We start from the raw sequence: 14192 nt of genomic DNA on the forward strand, positions 1-14192 counted from the left end.
TTGGCCACCAGCTCTGTCTGCTGCGTCTCTTTTGAGTTTCCTCTTTCTAATTCTGAGCGAATTACTACCATGCGGAGCTACTTCCACGTGTCAGAGCCGGCGTCGCGCAGCGGTTGCTGTCAGGACACGGCAGATGCAAGCCCTGCTGCAGGCTGCTGCCGAGAGGATGCTCTTCTCTGCCTGTTTGCACAAAAAAAAAAATTAAAAAATCTCAAGTTCCTGAAAAGTGCAATGTTCCCCTCCCTCTTACCCCACCAAAATGGTATCTTTTAACCTAATAAGTGCCTTTTCCTATAGAAATTGCCGCCTTTCTGTTTCGTGAGTAATCTGCGAGTCAACAGGGAGAGAACAAGGAGGTCTGTGCGGCAGTAAACACCGGCAGCATCAGCAGAGAGCTGCCCTGGGTATCTCGGTGCCGCGCTGTTGCTGTCTGAAGGTTGTCTTCAAACTGGTGGTTACACCTTTTCCTTAGTATGACTTATCCTGGCTTAGCCAAGGAGAAAAAAAAAAAAATAATGAGGCTCCAATGGGTTTTAGTGTTAGGTAATACAGGTATGGAGGTCTTGGGAGAAAAAGTCTGTAATTAGTATTTGAAAGTAACAGAAATTTACTATAGATGTGTTGGGGAAGTAAGGGTATATGCGGATAATCAGAATTTTTCTCTCTTTCTTTCCACTCTTTTTGGCTTATACATAATGTTTGGGTTTTTTTTTTTTTGAAATGGAAATAAATAGCTGTGGGTGAAATTAACGATGCTTTTGTGGGGGGAAAAAAAAAAGCAGCAGTTAATTTTAAACCAAAAATCATCGGTGTCCCCTTTTACTGTATTATTTTCAGCAGCTAATCATCAGTTTTAACGAAAACTTCTTTGATGGACAGGATAAACTAGCTGGCAGCTCAAACTGGAGGAAGTCGGCGATGAATACATTTGTTGGGGAGAGTCATCTGTTCTGTAGCTTTTAGCCAGTGATTGTGTATTTTAAATTCGTGTTACATCAGCTCTGGTAAAATTGTCAGGCTGTTCTGCTGAGTGTATTGGAGTCGATTCCCGAACGCTGCATGCGGAGATGTTTGTTCATGTTAAGCAGAGAGAAACATGACGTTCGCTATTGCTTTACACGTAAATCCGTGTGTCCTGACCCACAGAAAGTAAACTTAAATATGGTCTGTATTTAAAACAGCATAACTATGTGTATGTGTGTATTTTTATGCAGATATTATACAGGAAAAAATGTAGGGATTATGAATGCTAAATCCAGGTATTATAGTGGCTTATGGAGCTACACTATTACATACATTTAAGAGAGACTGTGTGGGAATTATTTTTTATATTATTTTTATACATGTTTCTGAGGTCAACTAAAACAATTTGAATAGTAATGACAGTGGATTTTCTTGCAAAATCTGACTTGCCATTCCCCTGAGATATTTCTGCTACCAAAGGACACGTGAGCCTTATGTATAGCATCTCCTGCTCACTCATGTTTCATTGTTTTCTTCTTTGTTTTCTTTTTTTTTTCCCCCCATAAGGAACTTATTCTGAATTAACGTGGTGCATGAGTTTTAGTTATGCCTAATGAATGAAGCGGAGAGGGAAAGGAACCAAGTATTGATTTTCCATCATTTCTTCACATATTTTAAGTTTTTAACGAAAATCAAAACATCGTCTTGTCAGGCACAGATAAAAAAGAGAAAAGTCAGTATCAGATTCACCTGAAAACAGAAAGATTTGTCACAGATTTCTTTGCGGTTTGCTACTTTGCAGAACAAAAGATAGCTTAAACACGAAACAATCTAAAAGGAAACGGAGAGAAGAGAAATGTAGTTAAGCGTTATCCACTATTTTTTTTTGTTTTCATATTTAAAGAAAGGACAGATGATACACAGACTTAACTATGACTAACGAAAGTAGAAGCACCGTCCCTTTGTCTTACCTAAACAAAACTGTTTGTGGAGCACGGTGAGCCAGGTTACTGAGTTCTCCCGATGCTATTTAATTTCAATTAAAGTATTATTGGCAGAGGAATACCACAGGAAGAGCTGTTTAGAAAAATCTGCCCTGCGTAACACAAAGACTTGCTGATATACGTTACACTCCAACTAACGAAAAGTTAGGAAAAGCTGTCGAAGAGCGCTGTTTTCCCAACCCAGCCCTAAACCCTACGCCCACGCGGGCCGGCGGCGATGGAGACACCGGCCGTCCTCACAGAATCCCTCGACCCGCATCATCGCACAGGGCTGTAGTGTCTAAATAAACCTGCGTTTGAATGCCTGCCCGCTGCGTTGGAGACCATCTACACGGTTTTACCAGTTCAGCCCCAGCTGGCCCCACGTGCCAGACGGGCACGAAGCAGACAGCGAGGGCTCACACAGTGAGCCGCCGGGGAGGTGTGACGGCTCTCCGGAGGACACCAAGAGCATTCGACACGCTGCAGAGGCAGGGGATTAACCTCGGGATTTATTGTTTGTGCAGTGACGAGTGAACGCAGTAGGGAAATGATGAGTGTGTGGGGGGGAACCAGAGCAATCAAAGTCATAGGACTGCAGATATATGAAATATTGGCCACAACTGTCCAGCCTGCACCTTTCCTCAAATAAATAAAACTGACTTCCAAGTGAGAGATGGGAGCCAAGACGCTGTGGAAAGGGTAAAGAAAAAAAAAAAAAAAAGGAAAAAAGAAAGCCTCCCTTCCATCTGGGCACAGGATTTATATCCATAATCTCTGAGGAAAGCAAATAAAAAAAGGACGCATTTTTCATCTCTCTCCCACCCTGTGAACTGTAATTGTGGTGGAGGTTCCTACCCACTTTCACGTGGGAACGGAGAGCGAGTTCCACCAAAGAGTGAGGAGCCTTGTCTTCAGTATTCCCTGGAGACGAGAAAAGATGGAACCGGTAAAGCCCCACCAGTTTTCTTTATTTCTGTTGGAATGTGGGAACTGGAGCTTTTAGGTATTGTGAAATCTCAGCTCCTTCTACCCAATGAACTTAGAAGAATTTATTGCAAGAGGAGATGATATTGAGGTTCAGTTTTATTTGCGTTCAAAGATCTGGTTTTGAACTTGGCAGAACAAATTTTTGCAGGGTTTGGCTGTTCTTGCAGGACCTAATCCAAAGCCCATTGAAGCCGGGACGAATCTCTCCCTAGACTCCAGTGAATTTTGGGTCAGACCCCTACAGTAACGTTGATTCTGATGGTTGCAGAGGTTGAGATTTTATTGCTGTAATCTACATAAAATATGCCTGGCTTTCATTTTAGAGATTTCCCTCTTTCTTTTGCAAAGTTAAAGAAATAATAATTCTTTTTCTGGGAAAAATATTTATTTATTACTATACAAAATTATGAAATAGATCATAATCATTGTTCTATGAAGTTACGGGGAATTCCACGAAAGACTGGATTCAAAGCTCTGTCCATTTCTCTCATGTAATTTCCTCATGTCTTTTGACATTTATTACATTTTTACATTATAAGACATGCAAGTTTTAATTCCTTTCCCAGATGAAGATTATCTCCCAAAATGGAAAATAACACAGAGACTACAACAGACTTCATCCAGGCCGGAGTCCTAATTCTGCATATAAGTCCGGAGATGCTGCTGATTTCAGAGAGTTAATTAGAAGAGACTTAACTCAAAAGTAAAATTACTGGGAAAAAAAAAAGGTTCTCTTTTTTTACCTCAAACCAGGACAGGTTTTATTGACGTTAGCATCGGTGCATATAACACTCAATGCATGGCTATCATTGAGTACAACTTAGGGTCTGTCAAGCCATTTTGGGGCCACTTTAGAGCCTACACTGAATCAGAAAAGACCACGGCAAAGACCACAAGCAGGTGGTCCTTCCTTCATAGGAAAAGTAGTCCCCTTCTGCAACGCTAATGGGTTTCTTCTGCTCCGTACTAATTGCTGGGCACGGACACGTTTGTTTTCAGGGAGCTCTGTGAGGCAAAGCACGAGCAGAGCTCAATTACGGCAAACCAAACAACAGCTCAACAAGCCAAACTTCTTCCTCTCCGCAGCTGGCCCGGGAAATCGGCCTCCCAAGCTATTTTCTGCACCCAGAAGCATTTTTTCTTTTTTTTGACACAGATGAGCAGCGGTGTGCGAGGTCCTCAGAAAGCTGCAGGCTTTGATGCTTGAGGCGTTTATAATTTAAGGCTCCCCAACTTTGATTCTGTGTTGGATGTAATCATTTCTGTTTCTGTGCTTTCATTTCCGTTACTTCGCTTGCTCTTGTCCTCATATTCAGTATGTTCATTCTTACATAGCGAGATCTTTAATATGTCATTTTTTGCTAAATAATACTTAAACGTTCTTCTTCTCCTCTCGTTTTTTAAATTCAGCAAGTTATAAGGTAAACTAACAGACCAAATAACACTCTCCTGTTTAGTTTAATATTATAACAACTTATGGCCCACCTTCTAAAAATTGTTATTTAACCTCAAAATCTCAAAAAAAAGTGTTTTGTCTGATTAGTCTTTTTTTCTCCTTCTTTTGTATCCTTTTTTTAAATTCCTGTATTTGACAGTTAATTATCAAGCTAGAACTCTACTACAAGATTTATTCCCTTTTTATTGTGATACAAACATCAAACATTGTTTGCATTTGGGTTTTAAATGTGCTTAGGCCACATTCAAATCCCTGTGCCTTCTACTCAGGTGACTCCGTAAGCGGTGCTTTAATGCTCCAAGGTTTGCAATTTCAAGACTGAAATCATTAAACAGGGAATTCTGGGGGGAGTGAGAGGCTGTGGAAACAGAATGTGTTACACTTTCAAAATCTGTAGCAAACAAATAATAGGTAGAAATACTCCGTCTCTGGAAATTGTACTTTTCAGACAACACGATATGGCAAATTTACATAGGTGAATTTGCCACGTTCCTAATATTTTTTGGTAACACACGTGGGGTGATTTTATACCCAGTACTTAATCCCCAAGGTTACTTTCAGATGGAAGAGAAACAGAGAATTAGTGTTGTGGAGCTCAAGGTGTGACGGATGGTGCCGTTATAAATTCAAATCGCCCAGCCCTTGATTTATTCAGGAATTTTCAAGAGTATGGCAATATATATATTTCTAATTTCCACTGAGGATGAATTTGGTGAAAGGCAAGAGAAATTATTTGCTACAATATAAGCTGGAATCAGGTACTGGATGCCAATATTAACACTCTTAAAGAAGAGTTGGTTTCCTGAATTAGACGAGGGTGCGAGCAGGACTTTCGGCAGCGAGTTGCCGGAGCCGCTGACAGATGCCCCCCCCCTTTACAGGAGGGCTGGTGTGTTTGATTAAAAGACGGTGATGAGAGCTTTCGCTGCCCGTCCTGCCAGAGCCCCTGCCCGCCCCAGCAGCCTCCCGGCACAGGGGACAGCAACTTCCACAGGCAGGCAAAGAGGCGGCGGGCATTCCTCTATCCCTTCTGCAGCCCCGGAGGTTTAGGGAAAAGAAATTCTGAATTACAGCTGCACCAATATGAAAAATGACAGGCGCTTCCACGGGGCGGGGGGGAAGGTGTTCGATCAGCTCAGAGCTTTACATTTCAAGCAAAGAAAAAAGGCAGGGGAGTTAGGCGCAGTATGCACAGCTGAATATCAACCCCTATTCCCGGCCCCAAACACAATAACCTGAGCGTGAATAGCACTTTTCATCCCAGAAGCTGAAGCGGCTCAGCAGATATTAACAAATTACCTCCCTCACTGATAGAGACAGGAAGCGTTATTATTGCGTTTGGGATTTGGGGAAGATCGAGGTGCCAAGAAAGCAGTTTGTTCAAGGTGGCAGGGGGACTCAATGGCAGAGCGGAGGAAAAGCGGAGGGGACTGCGCGCGCATGGCGGAATCCTTGCTGCTTCTCTGAAAAGAGTTTCTTTCCTATTCTTTCACAGCACGTCTTTGATTAAATAATAATAATAAAAAAATCTCCTTTGTGGCACGTCAGACCGCAATACGGACGATGAGAGGCATGGGATGACCCTCGCTGGCCAGCCCACGAGGGCTTTGTTTCTGTGTTGGAGCCGGACTGTGCATTTATAGTCATTTACAACTTCGTAAACCGAGTACAAAACGAGCATAAGGCACTGTGACCACAGCGTTTTCACTTATTACTCAGTGAGGTGGAAGGCAAGGTCAAGCCCTTTCAGAATTGCAGTCGTTTTTTAGAAACGGTTTTATTTTTTATCGCTGCTGCGAGGTGTACCAATAAAGCCAACCTAAGCACGTAGGAATTTCAACTCTGTATCTACCCTAAAATCTTTAAATGCCTTAAACTCTCACCCATAAGGAACATAAAGCCTACACCACGGTGAACTTTCTAGACTGGTGTAGGGTACTATTATGCTTCTCTCAGACCTCCTCAGCTGAGGGCCCTGGGATTGATATCTCTGTATGAAGTAGAGAAAGTAGGCAGTGCCAGGATTGGGCTCAACCTGCCTTGGTTTTGGGAGAAAAACTGGAAAAACAGAAAGCCGGGGAGGGAACAGCCTGTCGCCCTCAGTGTTTAAACTGCAGAGGTTCTGGCTAACCTCTGTGCCGAAGCCTCAGGTCCGTAGCTTGATGTTTCTTTTAGAAATTTCTAAACAGACGAGGGCAGTGCGTTGGTCTAAAGTTCTGGGTCACCTATAGTTTCCTATAGCCTACGAGCAAATGTTAATTACCACATAGGTATATATTACCATGTATATATATACACACGTGTGCGTAGGCGCACATATAGAGAAATATACGTACGCACACAGACGTGTGTATAAGGATTTTCTACAGCCTTCCAAGTCCAAACTCAGTGTCTCTTGGCTCTGCCTGCACCCAGATTTAACGAACAATAGGTCTGCGCTTTGCAAGAATGCTGCCTTCATAAAAGTTATGTGTTAAATGAAATTTAGCTCGTTAACTTTATTTCCATTTACAGTGCAGAGAAGGGTGGTGGCAAGCAGTGTTCTCTTGACGGAAAAATCCAAATAGGTTGGGAAAATAGGCATTTCCAAACTTTGAGAATCTGTTTACAGACTGTGGGGAATATAAAATAACATGCGCTTATTGAAAAGGTCTTGATGGAGTCTTTTTGAAAGCCTGTGCCTGAAATCGTGCCGGCGTTTAAGCACCAGAGCACTTTGTGATTTGCTTCCTCGGGACGGAGCCTATCGTACCTCCCAACAGCAACCTATTTTTGCAGAGGGAAAGAAACGTTAAACGCTATGACTGCTAGACTGGGAACTCAGTTCAGCTAACGTCAGGTTTACGACCTAGAATGGAGGTAAATGGCCAAACCCGATCAACACCCCATTAATCTAAGGATGATCAAGTAACATTGTATTTGGCAAACCCACAAATAACCATGTAATAACTTTGTAATTCTATGGTAATTTCTTACACATGGTTATTGATGCCCTGTAAAATAGTGTGTTACCAATAATCCCATATTACCTCTCTGCTCTTAAATATAAGGTCACTGACAGACCATGACTGTTTAATGCACTTTCAGTCTCAAACAGAAATCTTATACAATGGTTATAAAAATGAACCTTAGCGGGTCACCCCCTTTGCTCTTCTTTATTTTTTTTCCTCAGAACATATCACATACGCAGCAGCAGGACTCTAGTTTGTGGGGTATTAGACTTAATTCCTATTTAGCCCTTCCTCTCCACTTTTCACCTACCCACAATTAGGGGTTTTAACAAAGATTTGGGATGCGTAGGCTGTACCCGCTTTCAAGGGCAGAGACCGAGGATCCAGTTAGTGAGGCAAGCGACTCCTGCACTAGGATCCAAACCGCCCCAAAACCAGTCAAACACCACAGTACTGCGCCATGCAGCTTCGGCTTATTTTGAGCGTCGGTCACTGGTGAGTCGATAAGAAAAACCAGATGCTCCCATCAGAACAGGGGAAGTAGGCACAGACTTGCCTAAGAGATAGATAAACTAGTGTGCTGCTAGCTTTGCGTCTCTCAGCCCTGGACCTTACTGAACTTAAATTAACTGGTTTTTTTAATATCAACCTTTCTCTTCTACCTATGTGCAGAGAAACCTGTATTCCTCCGTAAGTTACTATTTTTCTATGGAAGAATGTTTAGGTCTTTCTATGTAGTGGAACTCAGTCATATGCTGTACTTTTTTCCTTCGTTCTTATTAGAAAAGATTGAAAGAAGAGTTGAATTCTAGCTTTAACCCTTGGTCTCAAAATTACAAAACATTTGGAACTGAATTTACTCTGTATTTCAAGGCTAGCCCTTGAAATGCCTGGGTAACCCTTACTGTCTGGGTAAACCAGATATTGGAAAATATGTACCTGGAATCAAATCCGATTTTGGCAATTTATATGTAGCTCTAATTAGGAAAATCAAATGAATTAGCAATACGGCCACAGAAAGCTCAGTCTTGCACTACTAAAATGGATGTGGAGTTTTGCCACCGCCTGCAAGGAGAGCAAGAACAGGCGTACAGTCAAGAAACCTGCTCCGTTCCCACAGCTGGGACAGCAGGTCGGAAGATGTGCTGGGCACCCCAGAGCAACTACCGCTGCTCAGCATCCCCTGGGCCTCGACCTTTAACAAATCCGTGGTCTGAGGCAGGGAGATGCTTACATGCTTTTTTTAGGAAAGTTAAAAATCTCATTTTCTTCTTTCACTTACGTATGCTTCTGAGATTGTGAAAGTTATTTTTACGTCTGTAATTCATCAGGGCTGGTATGTTTCATACAGCAGGGCAGGAAAATTTAATTGCGGTTATTATCATTCCTACACAGAGGAGATGTGTAACTGGGGTTTTTAAAATGCTCTCCAAGAAGCTGCTGAGGACAAGACAGGGTCAGACTTTTTAGAAAAACAAACAAAAAAAAAAAGTGCTACAAGATGGAAGATGAATCCCAAGAATCGTAACCTTCCTCTGTGCACACACGCTAGCGCTTAGATCCCACCACGAGGTGGATCCTCACGGAACCACCACGAGCGGTCCCCGCACCGCAACCCCACGGAGCGGAGAGCTTAACGATTCGCTTGCAAGGGGGACTCATTTGCAGGATCGGGCCCCCAGCAGCTTCATATTCTCTTCGGCCTGGGTGGAATTAGCACATGACTGGGCTTCCTTTCACCAACTGTGATTGTCAGGTAAACAGACCGCGGGGCAAATAGAGCCATCTGTGCCCAGAAATAGCAGAGGGTTCCCCTGGCCTGTAAACCTGCTGGAAGCCACATACGCTGGGCTGTGCTGGGTGCTAACGAATAAGAGCAACGTCTCAGTCTCTGGCTTGACACGATGTTCTTCAAAATGCACTTCTGCATCTAATTAGTTTTTAGAAGTCTGTTTATGTACTCTGTATACAGCTGTGGAGCACAAGGAATCATGCGGTTTCTGTGACCTTCTGCTGCTCCTTGCAGTGTTTTCTCTGGTGCCGCCTTTCAGCCATTCCTTTCACCCCATCGTGTTATCACGTGCATTGTTCACATCCCTTAAAGACGCAGTTGGGGATGCAAACATTATTTACATGTTTTACAAGATCTTCGGTACCTTCTGTACCAACAAAAAAAAAATCATAAAACTACTTTCCAGTGTTGCTGACTGGGACGTAGCTGGTGTTCTCCATGGCATGGAAATCCCCGTTGGCCCTCAGAGCTGTTGGCAGCATTCATTCTTTACGCAGACCCATATTAAACAGCTTTTGACTTGGGCATTGCTAGACCAGAGGACATCACACGGCCTGTAGATCCCGCTCCTGAAATACTCTACCGCTGTCGCTGGATGAGGTAGGTGGTCCCTTCAACCCCGAGCCAGGCCAGGCGGGCTGTACGCTGTTGTTTGGAGCTGTTTGGATGCTTAAAGCTTGCTGTGGCGGCTGGTGCCTTGCAGAGTGAGAGGGAGGCACCTTCCTCAGCTTGGGCTACGCGCACGAATGGCTGCTGCCAGTAGGTGCCCACCTGACCATCCCTCGCTTTGTATAAACGCATTATATAAAAACAATGGTCTTGAGAAGTTAAACCATCATCTTTCAGTGCATGAAGATGATTCCTCTAACTTTCTTTTAGTTGTTCCTTATTTACTGAGTCAGGAAGAGTATTTTAAACTTAGAGTTACTTGCAATTTCTATTAAGGGATCGGATAAAGAGAGACTCTGTGTGGCTTACGATTGCATGTCAAGCTTTTAAATATGCAAAGAAGATGCAGAGTTTAAAATTTACTTTTCAAGCCAATTTTCAGGCTTATAGAGTCATTTGGATTTACTAAGTCCATTTGCATGCCTGATAGTAGGATCGTTTACTGGTATGATTACTACCGGCAGCAGCACTTACTGGTTTTTCTGCAGCTTCCATCCCTCTTCCGCGATAATCCCTGATCCTGTCACTGAAATCTAGCTTTCTCCCAAATAGAATAATAGCTGCTCACCCCTCAAAATACGCATAATGTGTTTTCTGTTTGGTGATTAGTTTAAAAATTGTAAAATGTGCATTTTAAAAATGGTGTTTAACGAGGAGCGGCAATAACCGTAAAAGTGTTGTTTATGTTTGTAAGCCACCTTGTACTCTGAGAGGTATACCTGCGCACAAGGATGTAGAAAAGGTTCTTAGCCCCACAGGATTTAAAATTAGCTTCCAGACACTTGCAAGCAGTGAAGTGCTAATTTAAAGCCTTTTGATGTGGCACAATTCACTTCAATATGTGGAGGGGAGGGCAGAAAGAGAAAGCACCAACCTCCTTGGAAGGGACGGCGTTCCAGCCCCAACAACGCCTTCATTGTTCTCCCGCCCGGAGAGGCTGGAAGCAGCCGTGACCCCAAAGCAGTCCCTTTGGAAAAGGAAAACTGCTTAGCAATAATAATTATTCCTCGAGTTCAAAAGACTAAGCCTTCCCCCGAAAGAAATAAAATGATTATAAATTCACACAACAGCTGGTTGAAGTAGAATGAAGATGTCAATTATGCAGATAAGGAAGAAAGGAATGGTGCCTTAAAATGCTTCAAAGGAAGGGCTACGTATAAATGTGTTTGGGTTTTGTAAAAACAGATCTACAGTGCTATGATCGGCCCAATTAATGTTTCTCTTTTGTATGCCGTTCCTTCCTTAAATGCTTTCAGTTACTTGAATAACCACAGATTTCTCTGAATGAATAAACCCTCCTGTTACCTTTTCCCAGTGTCTGAAAGTTTGATCGAAAACATTACTTGATCCTCTGTATCTTTCTCAGCCAAATCAGTTGCTGTTCACAGACCCATCAGTGTGTTGTGCTTACTTTATGAACAGCAAGAATAGGCTCATCCACTGCTTTCCCTGAGGAGAAGGGACAACTTATTTATTCTGTTATACACGAGACCTTCCCTCCCGTAGTTGAAGGGATGCTCCAGGCTCCACTTAGTCGGTACGAAACTTGGCTTAAAAACTCAGGGTACAACTGAAACTTGAAATAAAGGATAGCTTTCTGACCGCAATAAAAAAAAAATATAGCAAAAGGTTGTTGGTTGGTTTTTTTTTCCCACGTAAGACTTTGTGATCCTTTGATCAATGACTGCCACGAATGTGCAAAGGGTATATTTCCAGTAAGAATTAAAATTGATCTTGTGTTTCTTACCACATCTCTGGGTGTAGTGAAGTTACTATGCAGCATCCAACGAATCATCAACGCTTATGCACTCGGGATAAAGCTCTGCATGAGAAAAGGGAAAAGTGACTTTTGAGGCTATTTAGGCAAAGCGTTCCACATATTAACGCTCTTTCCTTTATCTGGGTGGGCTTTGTCTGTGTCACAGAATGGGGTTCATAGCAGGGTCCCCCTAAGACCACACAGTCACTCAAGGGTAAGCAATTCTGTATAAGAAATTTCCAAGTGTAAAGCTCAGGGAAACATGAATGGTATAGGATATCCCAAAGAAACCAGGTTCTCAGTGCTGCTACAAGGATGACTGTTTTGTAGAAGAGCACTGGCTTTGCACAGCCTCACATCTTCCAGCTCAGGTAATGAGAAGGGTTGTTCATTGAATAAAGATATGTACTAACTCTAGCATTCTCTGCAGCCCTGATTTCTACAAACCACGCACTCTGTTACCCGCTGGCAAAGGGGAAATGATCCTGTCACCTCACGCAATGCTGTTGTTATTTTGTACCGTGTCAAGTCACCATTTTTAATTTGTTCTTAATGGATTATCACAGACAAATGATCTTGCCTACGAAATCCCTTTCTAGAGGGTTCCCGTTTACCTTCTGTTGGCTATGCATGTATTTTACCGATTCAGAGATTTGCTTTAAAAAGTATGTTGCTGGTAAATGTTTAAGTGCCTTTTAGACTCCTTCCTCTCTTTGGCTACTACACTTCTTCATATAAAAGTAAACACCAAAAAGGATGACTGTGCAGTTCCAAACTGTACTTGCATCCAACTTCAGTATAGATAGGGCCAAAAAACCTCCAAAAACCTAGAGGCTCAGGCCCTTTGAGAGTCGAGTCATGATCTCCCCAGGACTCACTGTCCTTCATCATCTCCAATTGCTCATGTTTTCCTTGATGCACAAGGTTTTGTTGTTACCGCAGAATTGCTAATGAACACACTCTCATCCCTTAAAAGGCACAGATGTGGGATGGAGCAACAGAGCCAACTCCCTTCTCTGAGTTCAGTCCCCTGGTGCACAACGTATCTGTGAAGCACTGAGTTTGTGAGGTTGATAGCAAATGTAATCCTTCAAATGCTTATGTCTTCACAGCACTAATATCTGGATTTTTTTTTTTTTTTTCCCCTAAATGTGCTATGAATGCAACATGCTTTTCTGGGCTGGTCCCTATCTTCAGCCCTCTGGGCTTTAACTGTCATTGTCATCAGTCAACAGACAATATCTTTCTTGGATGACATTCTCCTGCTCTCTGCCAGGATAATAACTGTTCTACTTTCATTCATACTCTCTTTGGTCTTGTGGAGTATCTGTTCCTGAAAGAAACCATAGACTAAAGAAACTGTGAAGGAGATTCAAACTTCATACCTAAGAAACGATGGTAAAATAGATGCCTCTTTCTCATTTTTCACCTCCTCCTTTTGTATGTTTATCTTCTTATAAGGATGCTAAATATCAGAAGTGCTATGTGCTCAAGCCTTGCTAGCATAGCATTACTTGGCTTGGAAATTCCTAAAACGTTTCTCAAATATTACCTGCACTGATACTCAGGCAAATTTTGCACGTGGATGGTCTTCCGCTGATGTAGAAAATAAGGTCGGTGTGACTGGCAGAGCTGGGCGTACGGAGAATAAACATCTGGGAAATGAAGAGAATAGAGTTCCCTTTTGTATTAGTTATCTGCTGGAAATATTATTAGAACACCTGAATTAGAATATCTGACTCTATTGAGTGCTGTGATCTTAAGAAAACTAACACACTGACTCAGAGTACATGGGAGTTATGGAATAGTACTTCTTGATTGGGTTCATGCTATTATTTGTGTATACACGATAGCATTTTTCTCTTTGTGTGCATGGCACATTCCTACGCTGTAATTGCTAGACTTTCCAAGTTTCTCTAGCTGCCAAATCCCCCACTGTGACTCTAGCAGTGTTTTGCATTAGCTGTACTGAACAGTAAATATTATAAAGAAAATAACCATCACTAAGTATTCTGCTAATGCATTTAAACCACTAACCCCCCGAAATTACTTTTCACCAGTTGTACACGGCCCCAGATTTCAAGGCTGTTTACAAAACAGACCAATCTATCTTTTGTTGTTGTGGTCATTACTCTTAGTCCACCAGGCATTGCAAGCTCTGATAGCCCTTTTATCTTCTTGTCCCATATCTGCAGTATTTTAAATGTTAACATCTATCCTTTGTTATTTGTTTAGCACATTGGGGATTGAAACTGCACCTACAACATTGGAACCTCCAAAATACAATACAGAAGAGAAAAAAAATGTTTCCTGTGGAATAAAATTAAGAACAACAGAAATCTGTTGACATAAGTCACTACTGAAAGAATACACTGCATAAAAGGAAGTTCAGCAAAATGAATGGGCACCGACGCTTGGCAGCATCCCAGATTTTAAAATTAAATTCTAACTTAATTTTCATTGGCAAGAATGGAGAGATAAAACTAAAGTTATTCTTCCTGCAGTTAGGAACACTGCACTTCATACATGCTCTTAAAACTTCTAAAATCCCGTTTGAAGAATGAATATTTCTTGTTGCACTTTTTTTTTTTTAATAAGGAGAAAGCATGTGCAGGGTTAGTTTATTGGA

The 14192-nt window shown here is 42.1% G+C and overlaps 1 long non-coding RNA gene across 1 annotated transcript; it reads right to left on the reverse strand.

The window, feature by feature from the left end:
• Window positions 1-72: 72 nt before the first annotated feature.
• Window positions 73-13245, reverse strand: LOC309671096. The gene is made up of 3 exons (XR_014269103.1): window positions 13116-13245; window positions 11552-11626; window positions 73-180 (listed from the first exon to the last, which is right to left on the reverse strand). It is a non-coding gene; the product is annotated as an uncharacterized lncRNA (long non-coding RNA).
• Window positions 13246-14192: the final 947 nt, after the last annotated feature.

Source organism: Vanellus vanellus (genome assembly GCF_965231255.1).
Source record: "Vanellus vanellus genome assembly, chromosome: 4".
In the NCBI taxonomy this organism is placed as follows: domain Eukaryota; kingdom Metazoa; phylum Chordata; class Aves; order Charadriiformes; family Charadriidae; genus Vanellus; species Vanellus vanellus.